General features: G+C 39.4%; 1 pseudogene; it reads right to left on the bottom strand.

Moving 5' to 3' along the window:
- Positions 1–11,961, bottom strand: part of LOC134615573 (non-muscle caldesmon-like) — a 31,422-nt pseudogene extending 19,461 nt beyond the window's left edge.
- Between the last annotated feature and the right edge of the window lie 8,170 nt (positions 11,962–20,131).

Below are 20,131 nucleotides of genomic sequence, written 5' to 3'. Positions count from 1 at the left end.
TTGTGTTTTACATCCGATTGCCTCAAGGCCTTATGCATCCTCCACACCATGCGGTAGAACATCTCACAGTGATTATCGCCTCTTTTGTTGAATTTTGAGTGTTTTAACTAACTTTGATTACATCTGTAAAAAGTGACCGCCAAAAGTGACCGCCATAGGAAATGAATGGGTATCCCACTGAATAGGCCACTGAACGACCCATTGAATGGGCCACTGAACGACACCCACTGAATGACCCACTGAATGGGCCACTGAACGACCTATTGAATTGGCCACTGAACAGGTGGGTGGAGCGCCTACCAGTTATGTACAATGCAGGCCCTGAGGTGACAGTTGATGAGCACCTGGTACCTTTCAGAGGTTGCTGTTTCTTCAAGGTGTACATTCCAACAAACCAGGAAAAACACACACACACACACGCACACACACACACACACACACACACACACACACACACACACACACACACACACACACACACACGGCTTCTTGTTGAGTTTTACATTACATGTTCATTTTGTAATACATTTTCAGTGCCTATTTGTATTTTCAATGCAGTTATTTTATGTCTAATTCTATTTATTCATGTTAAACACTACTTTGAGACATTGTTCAGAGCTAAAGAAGGTTGAATAAAAATAACCAGAGGGCTATTGTGGATGTTTTGACATTCCTGCAGGAGCTGCTCGATAAGGGCCTTTCATTTTCAACAATTACAGTTTATTTAACACCTATATCTGCTTGTCATGTTGGCTTTGACAGGGTGACACCAGGTGCACATCCCCTCGCTATACATTTTCTGAAAGGGGTTCGCCGGCTGAGATCCATGCTTAAGTCCAGTGTCCCTGCTTGGGACTTGTCTTTGGTGCTGGAGGCCCTTTGTAGCCCCCCGTTTAAACCCATTGAGTCTGTGGATATGAAATTTCTCTCAAATAAGACTCCATTACTTCTCGCTTTGGCTTTGGCAAAGCGAGTGGGTGTCCTCATGTGCTGTCTGTGCATCCCTCCTGCACACAGTTCTCTCCTGATGGCCACAAGGTCATAATGCATCCAAATGCTGCCTATTTTCCCAAGATCATGCCTGCATCTTATAGCTCAATGGAGTTTGAGGTGCTGAGCTTTTGCTCCCCTCCTTTGGCATCTGAGGAGCAGAGGAGGATGCATTCTCTCTGTCCAGTGCGTGTGCTACGCACCTACATTGAGCGCACTTGGAATGTGTGTTTATGTGACCAGCTGTTTGTCTGCTTCGCTAATCCAACTAGAGGTAGAGCTCTGTCTAAACAGAGGCTGTCCCACAGGATTATAGAAGCTATCTCACTGGTGTACAGCACCAAAGGTCTTGCTTTGCCCCACTTATGTGTTGTACCATGTGAATCAACTGAAAGGCAACAAATAGTTATGTCTATAATTTCTGTTCCCTGAAGGAGAGGAACGAGGTGGCCCCACTGAGCAGTTTGGCTCGGTGAAGAGCGGCTATTGAATTGAGGGATGACTGTGATGACAGCGGTTATATGTGCAGGTGGGACCGTGCGCGTGTCATCACATGTCATCTGCCTTAAAGACGTGAATAAAGGTTTCTTCAGCCAGGACATGCGAGGGCGTGATATCCCTTACTTATGTGTTGTACCTCGTTCCTCTCCTTCAGGGAACAGAAGTTATAGACATAACTATTCGTTTCTAGTCTTTAGGTTTTGTCACTGTGCCTCCCCTGTATTCCACGTTTCATGTCTAGTCTCCCTTGTCTTCATGTTCGTTTATTGCCTGTGTCTGTTTTGTGTTTTTGTGTCAGTTATGTTCCCATGTCTGATTCTTCCCCAGTCCCTGTGTCAAAGCCACGTCTTAGTGTGTGGCTCATGTTTCCTGTTTTATTTTGATAGTCCCTTGAGCTGTGTTCAGAGTGTTCTGTTTTGCTTCCTCCCTGTCTCATTGTGTCAGATGAGTTCCAGCTATGTTTCCCTCCTGATTCCCATCCCCTCGTTATCCTTTGTGTATTTAGTCCTCTGTCTTCCTTTGCCTGTTGTTGGACTGTCTGCTCATCTCCCTTTGTTTCCTAGTCCCATGTTTTTCTTGTTCCAGGTAATTTCGATCCATGTACTTAGTGTTTAGTTAGTTTAATCTTAGTCTCCCTTTGCTTTTGTTTGCATTTCATGCAGCCAGAAATAAAGGCTCACTTTTTGTTAATATTAAATTGTGTCTTGGTAGTCTGCATTTGGGTCTACTCTCTCTCTACACTCCTCACCGTCTGCCACTGCAGACATGACAATTTGAGCCTATATGAATGCTTCAACACTATGCACCCAATTCTTGTTTTTAAAGTCATTAAAGGCGTACGCTGTATAATCATTCCACTCTGAAAAAATAACAAAATGACATGGCATTCATGCCCATGATAAGTGTATGTAAACATCTTACTACAACTGTAAACCAGAACTCTTGTGTCTGAATGAACCTCAGATCACTATAGTGAGGTAAATCTGCACTGAAGATGTAGGTTTAACACTACGTTAGTATGCCATTGAAGGTACAAATCTATTTGACCTTCACTGGAGCTTCTGTTGAAGTGTCCTGGGTCCTACTCCTTGGTTCTAGTCCTCCTGCCTGTCCCTCTTCATCCACCTGATGTTGGTCACTCTGAGGCTTTGGTGGTGATGCTGAAGGTCTCTGCTCCTTTGCCCTGCAGCCATTCTGCATCTCTTGCTCATTACGGCTTTCTAGCCTGTGGCTCCAGTCACTGAAACCTTCATCTTCATCCAGGCCCAAGGAGCAACTGGGCTTCAGCTCCTCATCTGACCTAAGAAAAGAGCACAGAAAATTTATCACTTACCTGATCTCAGAAACCGAAGCTACTGGTTTTGTTATTGGGTGCAGTGTTTTAGTCATGTAGTCTTTGACTGTGTTAGGACGATTTGGACATTTTCACAGTAGTCATAAGTAATTGGTCCTTTAAACAGAGGAAGGAGAAGTATCACATGCCTTTATGGGAAAGCCTGCAAGTCTCACAACATAGTATAACCAAAACAATGTGTAAATAATTGTCAGAAAATAGCTTTAATACTTCATTTATGTATTGTAATTTAACCATGTTTTCATTATTGCTAATCTTAATGGCATTGATAGTCCATATGGCAGACATCCAGGTTTATAATATCACTACAATAATCACTATCAGTGGTGCAAAAGGTGAATGTGAAGTTCGGCAGAAGATGGAAAATAACTAATTAGTAAATCTGGCAAAAATGGTCAGAATCTTACTAACTTTAATAAAATAAAATCTTGACAGCTGACATGGAGTTCAGGACCCAGTCTGATCATTTGAAATTTTCTGACTCTGTGTGTGGGAGCTCACCTGTCTGAGGTGTAGAAAGGTAGAGCTTTTAATCTACTATCCTGAGTGAGCCCATCCCAGTCAAGAGAAGAGTAGTTATCAATAATTAATACGGTTTTCTCTCACATTGGGAACGCCCTTACACTGAACCCGAGGAGAGAATCAGTAGCAAGTACAGCAGCAAGTACTGTCTAAGAATCGTCTAAAGTTTAAATGATTCCCTCTTATGATTACACCCCCTCCAAGACTTGAAGTCTTATGCACAACATCTGATGACCTGTATGTACCAACCATGCTGAACTGATTTTTTTCCAAGCTGACCACATAAGGTAGGAAAATATAAAAGGAAAGCCAGCCAGTTTTCTTATTTTCAGTTAATTCTGCTATTCATATTTTCAGAACTTGATAGTCAAGTTTAGATTCTGTTTAGTTAAATTTGTTAGGCAGCAAGTGAGCTTGCTTCTGAGCAAACAAAGAAAATATATGCATGGGGGCAAAACTGTTGAAAGATGGCTGGCAGGTGGCATATGGGACCTTAGGTTTCAAGCTCCATGGAAACAGAGACAATAACTGTGGAAACACCAAACAGAGGCACTGCTGCCTCCTGTTTCAGAAAAGCTCGAGTCAGCAAACCGACCTTATAAGCAGCAACAGATTAAAAGCTACTGATGTCTCTAAATAACTCCTAGTAGAATTTGTTTTTACACAAATGTTTCTCTAAAAAAAGCCATTTTCAGATTGTCCCTTGCTAGCGCAGGAGGCACTGGATGTCCTTTGGCAGAATGTCTTACACTGGATCTTCTTCCTGATGCAAACTCAGAGGGGATTTGTGTCTCTCACTGGAATCAAACTGTCACCCTCATACTTGCCAAGCAAATGTGTTAACCATTACACCACTGGAAATTCCAGAGTACCCTAGATTTCTCTATAAAGGTTCATATTATATTCAGCATTTCAGATTTTAGCAACTGGAATTCTATTTAGATTCATCTAATTCAAATCTTGTCCTTTTAGCAATCTATAACAACAGGTGTCTCACAAACTAATTATATTTCAGTGTGACTGGGTGGTAGTTAAGGCAATGGGTCAGGAAAATTACTTACAGTTGTTAATACAGAACTTTTCTGATAAGAGAATGAGTGAGTTGTGCAGTTTTTGCTGAGTATCATAAACTCAGGCGATGGGAATATTTCCTCCAGAGATTCCCTTTCTGACATCTGCCCATACAACCGGAAGCTGATGGTGCAGCAGCTTTTTCAGCTCCTTTACCTGCAGCATCACTGAGCTAGGTAACTGGGCTGAATGTACTGATGACACCAGCACACGCTTTTCCCCAACAATCAGCACAGACAGGCTGAGCTGTAAACATGAAGAGCAGCTCATCTTCAGTGTTTGCAGTAAATGCAATGGTTGGGTTAGTGAGAGAAACCAAGCCTTGTTGGAACAGATGGTATCAGCTGAGAAGTCTTGGTAGAAAGCAATCCAAGCAAATTAAATATTCTTCTTGGTTGTCTTATTGGTGTACTAATCCTAGCTTCACTTGATTTAACATTCCTAAGTTTTATAAACTGCTGCATAAAGACTAAACATGCATGCAACTCATTAGAAGAGTCTTTAACTTGGACATTTTGCAAAGTTTGTGATGTGAATTCTTGTTGTTTTAAGTTTATCAATTTATTACTGTGAATTGTTCACAGAGCACAAGCTGTCCTTGTGTTTAATGAAAGTACAGCCTCTCTAAGCATTAAAACATATTTTTTAAAAGTCTTTGTCATGTCATACAACTGAAAGTTCAAAAAATAATTTAATGTTTCATTGTTTACTTTAACATAACGTTCTGGTTTGAACCTTCTGGTTGGCTGGGGCTTTTCTGTGTGATTCTCCCTATGCCTCTGTTAGCCTTGTGAGGTTGGTGAGGTTTGTAAGTGGATGTCTGGATGGATGGATACATATCCTTTTACAGTTCTGTTACATTTCTTTGGGTGGAAGATTATAAAAAACTCAACTTAAGCCTAAGATAAAAGGTTATTTGCTATGTGATGAGAAAAATTATGCTCACCTGTGTCGCTCTGACCTAATCACAGCACGTTAAAAAAATATATATATATTACATACTTTTATATTTTCTGTTTCTAGACAGACTTGTTGATATTTACGTAGCAAAAGCTGTAAGAAGCTGTATAAGAAGCTGGAAGGCCTGACAAACAATGTGTGGTACAACATTACTTACTCTGTGTTTTGTGTGTGGTGGTTCTGTTGGGTGGGCTCAAGCCAGGAGGGGCTCCTCTCTCCTCTCTGCTTTTCCCTGGCTCTTCTCCTTCTCTCCCGCTCAATCTCTTCAGCATCCTCCTGGCTCCGCTGTGCTGTCACCCTGCAGTTCGCACAAAAATCAAGACACTTACAGGACACACAGTGTATACTGCAAATGCAATATTATACATTTTAGAAAAGACCTTTTAAAGAGCTATATGTAGCTTATCCAGCCCTGACTGGATAAGCGCAAGGACATGGATGGATGGATATATTAACTCTAAATGGATATTTATTCTTCATTAATTTATACATACATACATACATACATACATTTCCAAAAAGTGTCTTTGAAAAAAAAAGCCATAAGTAGTTGTAAAATTCTTCTCATAGTTTTCATGTAATTACTGTTGGTGGACTTTTATGCTGTTGAAGAGATGATAAAGTTGGCTTCCCCTCAGTGTGTGCCCATATAACTGCCCAAGGTTCCCCGACCTTCCAGATTTGCTACATTGTTCTGAGTTTGTGGACACCTACTGTAAATATTAGAACAACATGTGATTGTTTAGAAGGTTACTCTGCCAGGAAATATGCTGCTCTGAAAGCCAGTGTTTTGGTTCAGTATTTCCACGAGAGCACTGATGTTGAGCAATAATGCCTGCATTGCTCCAACTCATCCCAAAGCTGTTGAATTGAAATGAGGTTGGGGCTCTGTGGATGCTCTTAGAACTCGGGGAAAAAATCTTTTCAGAACTTGCTTTGTACACAGGGTGCTACAAAGATGTCACTGAACTAAAATTTCCTTTAGTTTAGTCTAAGAGGCCAAACCCAGGATGATATAGTGAGGATTGAAAGTTGTAAGAAATGAAAAACTAAACTGACCTTATTAGCAGTGAGCAGCCACGCTGGCACCCAGTCTATGTTATGCACATTTGCTATTTATCTGGTACAATGTTGAAATGAACCTATGGAAAAGTCTATGCATGATGAGTTTTTCACACATAATTTAAAATTCACTGGAAAGAACGAGTTCTTTTCCATCAAAAGCTCATTAGTTCATTTGCCCGATTGGTTTTAGCTTCCAGTGGGTGTGACCTGATAACAATAACTCCTTTTATTGTCCAAAAACATCTGGTGGAGTTTGAGCCAGCTGCTGTGCTTTTTCACTTAATTTCAATCTCGAGAGAAAAACAGAGAGAAGGAGAGTGAGGAGGTGGAGGAGGAGGTCAAGATATGGAGGAGAAGCAGGACAGAGGACAGAGAGAGACCTTAATGCTCCATCTTGTCATACTACTCGAGGTCTGGATAAAGTCTTGTCTGGAAATTGGAATGAGCAAAACCTCGGAAATATTTATTCATCTGACTGGCTGGGAGTTTGACATCACCTAAATCTCTGGACTTTCTATTGTGTACAGAAAGGGTCTTTGGAGTGTGATGTCATTGTTTTGAAGGAAAATGTCAGCTCATTACAATTTGGATACAGTTTTAACAGCCACAATGGCAGCGAATTCATCACTTTAATTGCTTCTGTTTGGAAACATAACAACATTGTTGCATATTCTTTATTTCTGGCATGCAACAAGAGACATTGGGCTTAAAATAAATACTCTGGAAGCATTTAAAAAAAGCCAATAAATGATTAAGTTTTAGCACTGTGTGTAAACATTCAACTATTCAGCTTTGATTTCTTTCTCTGGAATGGGATGGTAACGCTAATGTCCATGTTGTAGTATAGTATACACATCATTACATGATTAGCTTGATGAATGATGCATATCACCTATATATCACATCAAATTATCAACAAAGCAACCAGAGAGAGAAATACTACAGGAGAGTTGCATTGTTTGGAAAAACACCCCTCTCCAAATCCCATTTGGAGGGGATGTGGTTTTGTGAAGCGATACAAACCTTGTCAAACATTTGGAATTTATTCCACACTAACTTGTTTTGGAAATTGTTAGTCTGTGATGATGGGTGTAAGTTTAATAGTGAGGTAGTCGATTCAACGCTATGTTAAAATATGACTATATAACATTAAATATCACATTTACATCCTGGTGCAAATAATTGGTTTGGTTTGTTTGTCAGATTTTTATTATTATTTTTTTTAAAAAAGGGATATTATCTAGTTTATGGATTTAGTTTGCTATTAAAGCTAGCATTAGCTGCTAACTTATCATTCTTGACTCTTGTCCACATATAATCACTATTGGCTCATGACAGCAGTCAAAAAGCTAGTATTGAGTCTTCAAAATACATTACTTTATTTTTAGTGTCTCATTTTGAAATAAATTTTTTTCTGACGTTTCATAAAACTGAACAAGAACAGCAGGAACAAAGAAAGGCAAAAGTGTGATCGTGTTGGTTCTAATTGAAGGAATACATAAAACATGCAGAAAATTTGCCAGTGCAATGCAATGCAAAAGGCTTAAATATAAATCAGCTCATCTGTGGATAAAATCTTTGTGAAAGTTTTTAATAAGCAACTGAAGAAAATATCATTGCTTAAGACTTTTGGTGAGGACGCTGACCATAAGTTCTGAGTCAAACATGCTGTGGTTGTTATGTGGGAAAGTGACCTACATAAGATTGTACTCACTAGAGATGTAGGAGTCATGTTGCCAAGTCTGTCTTAAGTTTGCTGTAAACTGATTTGATGTGTGACAGGGCTGTTTTGGCTTTGCAGTCAGGCTATGGGGAGAGAGAGAGTGGGTGGTGATGGGTCAATTGGAGATCAGGTTTGATTGTCTGGACCTCATCACTACTGCATGAAATGTAACAAGGGGAAGAAGCATGAAATCTTTATATGTCCATATGTGTTGGCTATTCGCTTACTGATGTTTGATGTTTCTGTTGGTGCCTTTTGGAGCATTTTGAATGAAATTATCTGACAAATAATATGACCTATTGTGAGGTACAATGCACTCAGAAACGTATCAAAAGTATTTTGATTGGATGTTGCTTATAACTAATTAGCACCTATGCAGTTTTTGAATACACGATGGTAACAAGCTAACTAGCATTTTCTGACAACTGCTAACCTCTCATCCAGATTTGTTACATAAACTTCTGGCTCCAAAAACAAAAATGGCAGCTGAACTGCTAACCTGAACAGATTAAAAATGTAGGAGTCTCGAACTCTTCTCCAGAAGAAGTCACTAAACGAAGTGACCTAATGTTTCTCAAACTGAAAACGCAACATCCAGAAGAACAGAATCAACTTTTTGGGAGGGCTATGCAAATGTATTGGAGCCTTTTGGAAAATGATAGCTTGTTATCTGTTTGGCATAATTTGTTGCCTCAAGGACAGCCTACCTGCTTCCTAACACACACACTGTTTGCTTATCTAAAAGCTATGTTCAGGAAGTGGTATAAAAAACTGTGTCAGGTTAAATTTCAGAATTAGTTGATCATACTTGCTGAATTATTATTTCTGTGCAAAGGCAAATGTAGTCTTATCAATTCCTGTAAAAAATGTAAATTAACGCATGAAATAATTGCAATTTTACATATGTTGGCCAAACTGTAAATATAGTACTCTCACATAGTCTTTAATTTTTATGGTTTGTGATGTGATCTAAAATTAGATGACATCCCACTGACACTATGTCCTCAAGTAATTGCTTCCTTTGAGTAAATAATAATTATGTACCTCTCTGGAAGTTGATTAGGCAGTATTGCGGCTGTATAAACCGCATATTTGTGTGGTGAGGTTTATAGAGTCACATCACTTTGTTTAAGGTGAGTTGAACTTTATGGTTTCTGTCAAATGTTAATACTGGCAAATGTCATGCCTTTGTACTCATTTGAGCACTCAAAGTATTTTCTTACTAGAAATCTCATTCACCAATCACACACATTCATACAGTGCTTTATAACATTCACACACACACATAGTCCCATATGGTCCACTGGGGTAGCTGTATTGAACAATGAGTTCAGTACCTTGCCCAAGGATACTTTGGCACTGGCAGAGTCAGGGATGGATTCACCAATGTTTCGATTGGTGGATGATCCACACAATCAATCCATGCAATGTGTGGTATAACATCAGCAGCACTTAATCTATGCACACAAAACAGTGGACAAAAAACTGACCAACAGCTGGCTTGTCTGCTGACTTGTTGCATTCTACACGACTGCTTTTAGATGCAATAACAAATCAGTCTGGCAGTGTGAAACTGTTTGTGTGATCTGCCAAAAAGCACAGTTTTGTATTGTTGCATTTTCTTCACATGCTCAGACAATGTATTGTCTCTGCAGAGTGGTCTGAACTACACGGTATCCTTGGGGTCTGCTGGGGTATTTAACACAATGTTAATAACCATAAAATTACGGAGGATGTCTGTCTGATTAGCATAATTTTTTCCACCATTTACACAATGAGGCAATGGAGGCCAGCAGAACGGGATTTTCTTTGTGTGTGTGTGTGTGTGTGTGTGCGTGTATGTGTGTGTGTATGTAGTAGAGCAGGAGGGGGTTCAGGAGTCAGCCAGATGATGTCATAGACATTAAGGAAGTTGCAGCTATAAAGGAAGCCATTGAACTCAGCCTAGTGTCATTTTGAGTGTAGTCACATAGCAATGTTCCAACACTCATGGAGGAAACAAGAAATACAGAGACAATGATTGTATCACTGATTCAGGGTCCTGTGCCTATTAGAGGTGAAAAATTAGAGTAGATTGCTGTAAATGGCCAAATTAGGCAAATAGAGAACAGAAAACAACAAATGGCTGGTTGAATTAAAAATCATTGTGATGATAAAACTAACTTAAATTGAGCAATTACCTCCATTGTTTTAAAGGAGGAGCTGCAGAAACTGTTTAGAACTCATTTTACAAACTTCTGTTTAATTCTTGGTAACTTGTCAGGTCATGCTCCAAAACAGTGGTTAACAGCTAATCAGCAGAAGACACTTCTTTACGTTTTCTTTAGAAAAAAGAAGAATACTTTGTCTTATTTTGTTTAACACTAAAACTACTAAACTATACATTTTAATTTCTCCGTTCCCACATTTCTGGTTTAGAAGTATACACAATTTCAGTAGGACGTGAAATACGATTCAGATAAATGTGGTGCAAACTGGTTGCAATAAACCTAAACAGGGGTGAGGTGACATGTACAAAACAACGATACTGGACTGCTTTGTTATAAGCTTTTCACTCACATCATTTGAACAAACAGTCACAGCTTCATGTTATTTGCCAAGTACTCCATTGTAATGCTGAAGTCATGAGGATGAAATGTCTTGATTTTCAAAAACCCACATCACCAATCTTCAAGTACATAATTTAAACCACATTTCGTTGTCATCCTCATTTTCAGTGTTTTAGTTTGATTTATTCAGATTTTAACAGACTCGTCACCAAGCTGCCAAAATCGAGTGGGAAGTAGAAGACAAGGTTATTCAGAAGTATAACAATTCATTTGCATTTTACGGATATGATAAAAGATTTAATGTTTTGTGTTTGCCCCAAATTTTGCCTTTTAAGCAATATAGAGGCTACTGCTCTATCTTCTGATTGGTGGAGGTCAAACATGCAATCTGAGAGCGAGACCTGCATGCATACAATTGCATATTAAAGATAAAGTAGAAAGGACAGCTTTTAGTTTTAAAAGCCTTCTTAGAATTTGAATAAATTGTATTGTTAATGATACTTACAAATATTGCTCACTGTTTTTTTCTCTATTTAAAACTGCATAAAGACCAGCAAATTTCCCCAACGCTAGGGTTAATTAAGATTAGTGAAAGATGTCCTTTTGGTGCACATGTTTAATGACACCTGCCTCAGCCTATTATGCCCTTAATTTGCAGCACTTTTGCACTTTCATCTATGTACATTATGCATACAGTCAGTGGTACACTTGCCTGTGTTTTCGATGTGTAATCTGGCTACAAAATGAACTTTCTTTGGGGACTAAGTTGAAATTGAAACATAAAAAAGCCATGCTGCTTTTCTGCTGTAATCAGTTCATCTCTTCATTTTTACTGTTTTTCAATTTGTACATTACAGCCAATACAGATGACGCTTGGTTACAAACAATATGGTCATATGATCATAATATAAGATGTATTACAAATATTGCACGTTCAAAAATGTATCTTGCTTCAAAGTATGGCTGATCGAAATTTTAGCTGTACTCATAGGTTTTTAATATCTGCTAGATATGCACTTATCTTAAGTTTATTGCTAGCATTTAAATATGCATTTCCATTCTTCCACTGTTTTGGCTGATGTGTCATTATGTATCTACTCATTTTATTGTGCAGGTGAAGAATCTGTGACCAAAAAAACATTTCCCACTGACCTGATGAGGTTCTGCAGAAGCTGCCTGCTGGAGCTTCTTCTTCTGATGGAGTCTGACATGGTGAACTGGGTCGCTCCTGGTCCGTGGTCCTGGATTCAGTCCTGCTTCTGAGTTTGGTGTACTCTTAGACCTCCTCTACAGCTGTTTTTTCTTCTATCTTACTAGCTCAAGTGGACCTCTCTCTCTTTCTGTCTCTCCCTCCCCCCTCCCCCCCCTCTCTCTTTCTGGTCTCAGGTCTCTCCTCCCCCCATGTGGTTTTCATTGAGGCACTTTAACCCCCTCCACCTCCTCTTGCCCTAACAAATGTCATGTGACTTTCCCAAGGGGGAAAGTGAGATGATATCATAACACTGAACTGGTAACAATACTATATGCATGTAACTGTGTGTTTTCTTTTATTTAATTATTACTTATATTCATTTAGTAACACTTCAGACTGTTAATAATTCACAAATTTATACTTCTTATGTTGTTTTCTAATGAAAAAGTACATTTTCTTTACACTACCTGAGAATATTCACACACTCGTTACCAGTCAATATCTCTCATTCAAAATCCACAGAGCCTGAGCTGCTAAGTGATTTATGTCAGCCACTGCAAGTAAAACAGACTAAAAAGCACTGGTATCACACTTTTTAACAGATTCCTTCAGCATGTGCTCTAAAGGTTAAAGGTCATGTTGACTTTTGGTAATTGATGAGCTGTCACTTTTCTGTTCTCTTCCATGTAGCACAGCAAAAACAACTGGAAATGTCTCTGTGATCTTTAGTGCTCACAGTCCTGCCTGGAACTGCTTAACACCAGTGAGAGTAGCTCAGTCAGAGCTCGGAACCTGTCAGTTTTAAGGAAGTTTTTTGGATTTGATAAGATTGAATTGTTGTTTCAATCAATTACATTTTAAGTTCTCAGTTTAAATGCAGTATATAAAAATATATGTGAGTTAAGAATTCGCTAGGGACTATAATGATGTTTTTGCACCACTGGCACCGCTGGCTGTCATGTCTAATCTCTCATTGGCAGAAAGCATAGACAGGAGGGTAGGGCTGTCAAAGTAATCTTAGTTCAAAGGTCAAAGTCTCAAAAAAGAAAAAAAATAATACAAAAGCAAAACAAAAACCTTCCCTGACTTGTAACAAAAAGAAGCATAAGTGCATACTGAAAATGTTCATGTTTAATGGATGATTAGGAGGGCCATTACAAAACCAGCTGTTGTAAATCAAAGCAACACGTCAACGTCACTGCTTGGCTTTCACTGAGTTCTCTCAAAGCAACCCTTACCACTCGACAGCTAAGGATTTATCTGGACAGTGATTTTCTATTCAGTTCAGTTTAGTTCCAAATTACAACAACAGTCACCTCAAGGCACTTTATAGTATAGGTAGTTCATAAAATAAGGGAGTGAGGGAGACAGAATAACAGATATGCTGTGGAAGAGAGCCAGAGATTAATAGTAACTAAATGCAAAGTGGTGTGTAAACACATAGTGATAAAAATCTGAGTGAAGAAGAAACACTTAATGTATCATGGGAAGTCCCCAGCAGCCTTAAACCTATTGTAGCTTAACTAAGGGAGGAATCAAGATCACCTGATCCAGAACTAACTATATGGTTTGTCAAGAAGGAAAGTTTTAGGCCAAATCTTAAAAGTAGAGAAGTTGTCTGTCTCTGGAATCCTAACTGGAAATCCCAACTCTGCCTCCAATTGTACTTTTATATACCCTTGGAGCCAAGTAAACCAATAGTCTGAGAGTGAAGTGAAACATATACTATTTGAATGAAATGGGAATATGAGGTCTTTAAGATAAGGTGGGGCCTGATTATTCATGAGCTTGTATGTGATGGGAAGGATTTTAAATCCAATTCAGATTTAACAGGGGACCAATGAAGAGAAGCCAGTATTGGCAAACTATGCTCTCTGTTTCTAGACTCTGTCAATACTCTTGCTCTAGCTGAAGGCTTTTCAGTGACCTTTAGAACAACCTGAAAATAAAATAAAAAATTACAATAGTTAAGCATAGAAGTAATAAATGTATGAACTAGTTTTTCAGTATCATTCTGAGACAGGACAATTTTACTAATATTTTTGTTTGTTTGTTTAATATGGGCACTGAAGAACATGTCCTGGTCAAAAATAACTCGATTCCTTACAATGTTACTGCAGGTCAAGATAACCAGGATAAATATTTGATTAGACACTATGTTTCTAGGATTTTTGGGTACAAGAACTTCAGTTCTATCTGAATTCACAAGCAGGAAATTAGAGGTCATCCAGGTCTTTATGTAATCAAGACATTTCAGCAGTTTAACTAACTGGCATGTCTCATCTGGCTTCATGGAAAGATACAGCTGTGTATCATATGGGCAGCAATGAAAATGTATACTATACTATATGCCACTGAGTGATACTGCCCAGGGGAAGCATGCATAATATAAATAGAATTAGACCTAGCACAGATCCCTGTAGAACTCCATAATCAACCTTAGTGTATGAATAAGAATCCCCATTTACATGAACAAATTGGACCCTATTAGATAGAAATGATTCAAAGCTCTACAGCCCAATACAAATAATATGTACAATGTGTTCTAATCTCTGTAATGAAACATTGTGGTCAATAGTATCAAACGCTGGTCTACGAGGATAATCACAGAGATGAGTTCACTGTCAGCAAACATTAGTAGGTCATTAGTAACTGTCATAAGCGCTGTTTCTGTAATGAATTTTTAATCCTGACTGAAATTCTGCAAAGAAACCATTCCTCTGCAGACAGCCACTTTGCTGTTTTACAACTACTCTTTCAATAATTTTTTTAATTAGAGAAAGTTTAGAGATTGGTCTGTCAATTGCTTAAATTTGAAGCACATGAATAAGGCAATCTGAATCACCATTCAAATTTGAAATAACTAATGTTGCTTTTCACAAAAAATTTTTTTAACAAATGTATGTCTTTTAGCGGACATTATAATTCTGCCACCACATTTGCTGTAGTGAAAGTCTGTAGATCATGAAACTGATTCATAATAAGCCATCCATCCATCCATCCATCCATCCATCCACTTCTTCTTATATGTTTCAGGGTCTCGGGGCAGATGGAACCTATTCCAGCTACAGATCTATTTTTACCAACTTGAGGTGAAATGCTTCCTGATACAAAACAAAGTGAAAAATTGTGTCCCTGACCTAGACCCTTTGGGTTGGGTGGTTTTGGACTGTGAGACCGATAGACCTGCTGTGTGTAAAAACAAACAAACAAATGGTTGTGGACTACCATTTCAAAACTTCAAAGCAACAAATTTAAAAGTAATGCAAGACCTGGAAGGATTAAGGTGTAAGAATACTGAACTACTTTTTCCTATAATGGGACTTGGTGCTTTTTAATTACATTTCTGAAAGTAAAATGAATAGTATGATAATAGGAAAGAGCTGGATAAGAATAATAAACACACTAGATAAGTGAGATGAAATGAGTAAAACTTCAACTCAGAGATAAAGCTCTTTCTGGCATTGAGAAAATGTAGAACAGCTTGAGAATGAGGCTGAAGAACTAATGAGTTGGTTGGATCTGGTTACTGTTCTGCAGGTTATTAATAAGATATGGCAGGTTAGAACATGAGCAGCTGCTGGAGGGGGCACGATAACCTTAGTCACATCCCCAGTGTCAGAGCATTGGGGCCCGATAACACACATGCTGTTTGTTTGCTTGATGTTTTGTCCTAAATTTGATTTTTTTAATGCCTCGATTAAAGTTGCTGTTCTGCTCCTCTGCACGGAGGAGACTTTTAGACTTTTAAACGCTCTCTGTCTATCATTCCAACAACACAGATGTGCATTAGGTCACCCAGGCATTTCCAGCCAGCACTCATTTACACACACACATACATAACCACACAAACACACATGTACACACACACACACACACACACACACACACACACATGTACACACACACACAGTTTCTTACTTGCCCGCCCCCTGAATCCCGTGGGAGCTTGAAACACTCACAAACACTCCACAGAACCGTTACCACGGCAACACTCCCACAGCACTTAACTCAGCCTGACTCTTGTACGACTCAGTATGAGGTTGATGGTGGTGGACAGAGACACCACCCCGACCGCCAGCTTCGACACTGTTTCCAGTATTTCCCCAAAGGAAGAGTTTTAGTTTTAGAGTAGTAAAACCCAACACATGCAGTGCTGCTACAGTAACTGTGAACTTCAAGCTTTCTTCATGGCAACCATTATTTCTTTAAACAGTTGATTAGTCTCAGTTAAAGCTTTAAATTCCATTGTATTTTTCAGATTTAGACTAAAGTAACAAAGTTAGCATCCCTTGTATTTTCATGGAACTAAACCCTGTCTTTATTGTCATATTCCTTCAGCAGTCATTCACTGTATTTCATGACTATCCTTTTACGTAGTGATCTTACACTGAATAAAAATTGCCTTCACACAGACTACAGGATTTATAGGATTCTAAGATAATGCTTTGAATTTTAGCTTAAATATATATCAGCATAACATAGATGTATTTACTGTTAATGTATTTCAGACATTAGCTTCTGCTGAGACTTCACATTAAAAAAAAAAAAAAAAAAAACAGGTGACAAACCTCAGGGTAGCTTTTATTGTGGAACCACTACCAAGCCAGGAGGAGGTGATAACAAGGTTAGTCTGAAAATATTGTGTGATACTCTGTTGGCACACTATTCTTTCTTAGAAAAGTGCAATGGAAAAAGAAGAACCCTAATAATGTCGTCATCACTGTGGCGTAATTCAATCAAGACAGGGGAGCTTAGTTGCCTTAAGGTGGGATCATTTTAGATGTGTAGATTTCTTTTCATTTAACTAAACAGCCAAGAATGATTTAGCATTTTCTCCCCATGTTTTTCCTTTGTGATTAAATTAGTCAAAGCATAATGTGGCTTGTATCTTTAAACACACAACCCATGCACACACTGTAATGAAGTAATCCCTTGTTAGGTCAGTAGATGGCGCTACAGTACCGTTATGGATCCACAATAAATTTGCTTACATATTCTCAAAGTTGTTCTTAGGGCAAGTGATAAGTGCTACTGGTTAGGCTAGTAGCATAAATAAATTCTGAGAGTAGACAAAGATAAGATGCAAAATGCGCTAATGACACAAAAGGTGAAATTTTTTGAAAGATTTGAGTCCTGTTAGATCTGACTTGAAGCTAACACAGCGTTTCATAAAAAGATCATCATACCAACAGTCAGACATGGTGATTATAGCATGCTAGGGCTCCTTTGTAATTGATGTAACCATGAATTCTGCTCCCTGCCAGAACATCCTGAAAGAGAAAGATCAACTGTCAGTTCATGCCCTGAAACTCAAGCACGCTTAGGTTTTTCAAAAGGACAATAAAATCATTTGGCATGACCTTGCTCAAAAACCCTGCAATGTGTTTCAGTTAAAACAGTCCTGAAAAGAATAGGGGGCCAGAATTCCTCCACAGTGCACCTTTAAAGTCATTATAGGGGAAATATAAAAATTGCATACTCTGAGCTACCCATTAGGAGACACTGAAAAACAAAAGAAAGTGGCATATTGAAAGCAAAGCCTGCATGTAAAAAAAACGGTGTGTGTGGTTGGGTCTTATAGAGGATTTGTTCCAGTTAGAATAGTGCTATTTTTCTGACCACTTTCAAGCATTTGCATCTGGTTCATGGTGGAATTAAACAAAGTGAAATACAGATTTGTTTTGGTGGTGTTTGTTTTAGCTTTTTAACAGTTCTTCAAACATCACCAAACAATCTGAGAATTTCCGTCTGAGTTTTGCCTTAAGGTTGCAGCTCAGTCCTCAACTACTGGCCCCAACTCCTCATCAGTCTTTCACACTGCAGTAAACGTTGCCAGCTGCCCCATAAAGACGACGTCACGAGCAGGAAACCAGCCGCTGCTGGTCTGATCCAGACAGATGAGGGAATGGATTCAAGGTGAGTGACATCAACAAGAAGCATTCAACAGTTAATCCAAGAAAGTCTGTTACTCCAGCTTGTCAGAGATGAAAGGAAAAAAAAGGCATCTCAAGAATAAGTGTTTGTTCCAGAGTAATGATAGAATGAGGCATTCATAAAATTTGCCACAGGGAGAGAGTGGAAAATAAGAACTCATCTGCAGGGCAACCTTCAGATAACTTACAGGGTGGAAAAAACACAGGCAGGTTAGTTTAAAAGGCATTGATTTAGAAAGGTTTGCATTCAATTTGAAACACCCCTCCCCAACCACCCACCTATACACACACTCTCTCTCTCTCTCACACACACACACTGCTATTTCCCCTCATCTCTCATCAACCTAAAATATTGGCCGAGAAACCAGATCATAGCTCTGTGATCTGGTTTCTTTTAGACATGAACCCTAACAATAAAATTTTTCTGGTTTATTTCAACCTGTTGTATTTCTCACTGATGAGGTTACTGTGGCACTGTGGGTTTTTTCTTTCTCTTTGGGGAAACAAGTAATGGCAGAAAACAGTAAGAGTTGTATTTATGGGGGCAATCCATGTGCTGCATTTTAGAAAACTGATTATTATTTAAAGTGTACTTAAATATTTGCTTTTAATATCACTCTTTCTTTTAGTATTATTAAAAGCAATTTGAACCCATTGTTACGACCCCCTCTGCTAGGCGACAGGTGGGGAGAAACATACACAAGCCCTCTCACAAAATCAGAGTAAATGAGGGGTTTTATTGCAAACATTAAACTGAAAACCGACAGGGCTGTTCAACAGACCACCGGGCAAACAATTAATACACAAAGAAAAGAACAGGCAAGAATAAAAGCTAAGGGTTAACTAAGGTGAGCCAGCAAACACAAGACTCTAATAAAACTAAGGTCAGCTGTATATCAGGGTTTACAAACACAGTTCAAATGCTAGGCAGACAAGGAGGACACTGCATGTTCACTTCAGAGCAGCAGTTCCCCACAGTGTGAAGAATCTTCAGCCTTTTTATACTCCCAGGTGCAGACATTCAGCCAGTCAGTTGGTCTTGGAGTGTCATGGGATCTCCAGGCAGCCAATCATCCGCGTGGTCTGGCACACTTTGATCTGCATAAAAGAAGGCTGGCACAGGACTCCCAGCAGCCAGTCATCCACGAGTCCTAGCACACTTGGATTTGCATAAACAAAAGGGCAGTCTCACTTCCTCCATGGCCCAGGGCTGTAACACCCCTCCCCTTAAAATAAAAGACTACGTTTTGTATACACAGATTTCAATATTCGTGACAGACAACAAAACAAGTCATACTCACAACCGGGAGATGCCATCAGCTCGTACATTTTCTGATCCTTTTATATGCCAAATCTCCAAGTTGTACTCTTGCAGCAGCAAGGCCTATCGCATGAGTCGTTGATTGTGGTTAAACATTCGGGCAAGAAATACAAGTGGATTATGATCAGTGTACACTACAACGGGTAATGTGCCAGACCCCAAGTACACATGGAAGTGCTGAAGAGCTAGCAACAAGGCCAATGTCTCCTTTTCAATGACGGAGTAATTTACCTGATGCTTGTTAAACTTGTGGGAGAAGTAACAAATGGGATGGTCCAATCCCTGCAAGTCTTCTTGCAACAGTACTGCCCCAGCCCCAACAGCACTGGCATCAACCTCTAACTTGAATGGACGCGTCAAGTCGGGTGCAGTTAACACAGGAGTGTGGCATAGGAGGGCTTTTGCACTTTCAAAGGCATCCTGACACTCACCAGACCATAGGAAATAAACCTTAGGACTCAGTAGGTTGGTCAATGGCTGGACTACGGAGGAGAAGTTTTTGCAGAAGTTCCTGTAATAACCCACCATTCCCAGGAATCTGCGCAACTCCCGCTGGGTGGTAGGCGCGGGATACTCCATAATTACTGCAACCTTGGCGTTAAGAGGTTGCACTTGCCCGCGTCCCACCTCTCTGCCCAAGTACGACACTGTGGCCTTAGCAAATTCACATTTAGCTAGATTGAGGGTTAAAGAGGCCTGAGCTAAACGGTGGAATACTTGGCGCAGAGTGCACAAATGGTCTGACCATGTTCTAGTGTATATTACCAAGTCATCTAGGTAAGCACTACAGTTGGAGAGGCCATAGAGGACCTTAGTCACCAACCTCTGGAACGTCGCAGGTGCATTACACATCCCAAATGCCATGACAGTGTACTGTGTACAGTGTCGGTCGCGAACGAAACGGCTCTTAGAGCCGGATCTTTGACGTGAACGACACGAGCCGGCTC

Source organism: Pelmatolapia mariae, linkage group LG1, assembly GCF_036321145.2.
Source record: "Pelmatolapia mariae isolate MD_Pm_ZW linkage group LG1, Pm_UMD_F_2, whole genome shotgun sequence".
NCBI lineage: Eukaryota > Metazoa > Chordata > Actinopteri > Cichliformes > Cichlidae > Pelmatolapia > Pelmatolapia mariae.
Note: the sequence above shows the minus strand (reverse complement) of the source record. Positions and strands in the feature narration are given on the sequence as shown.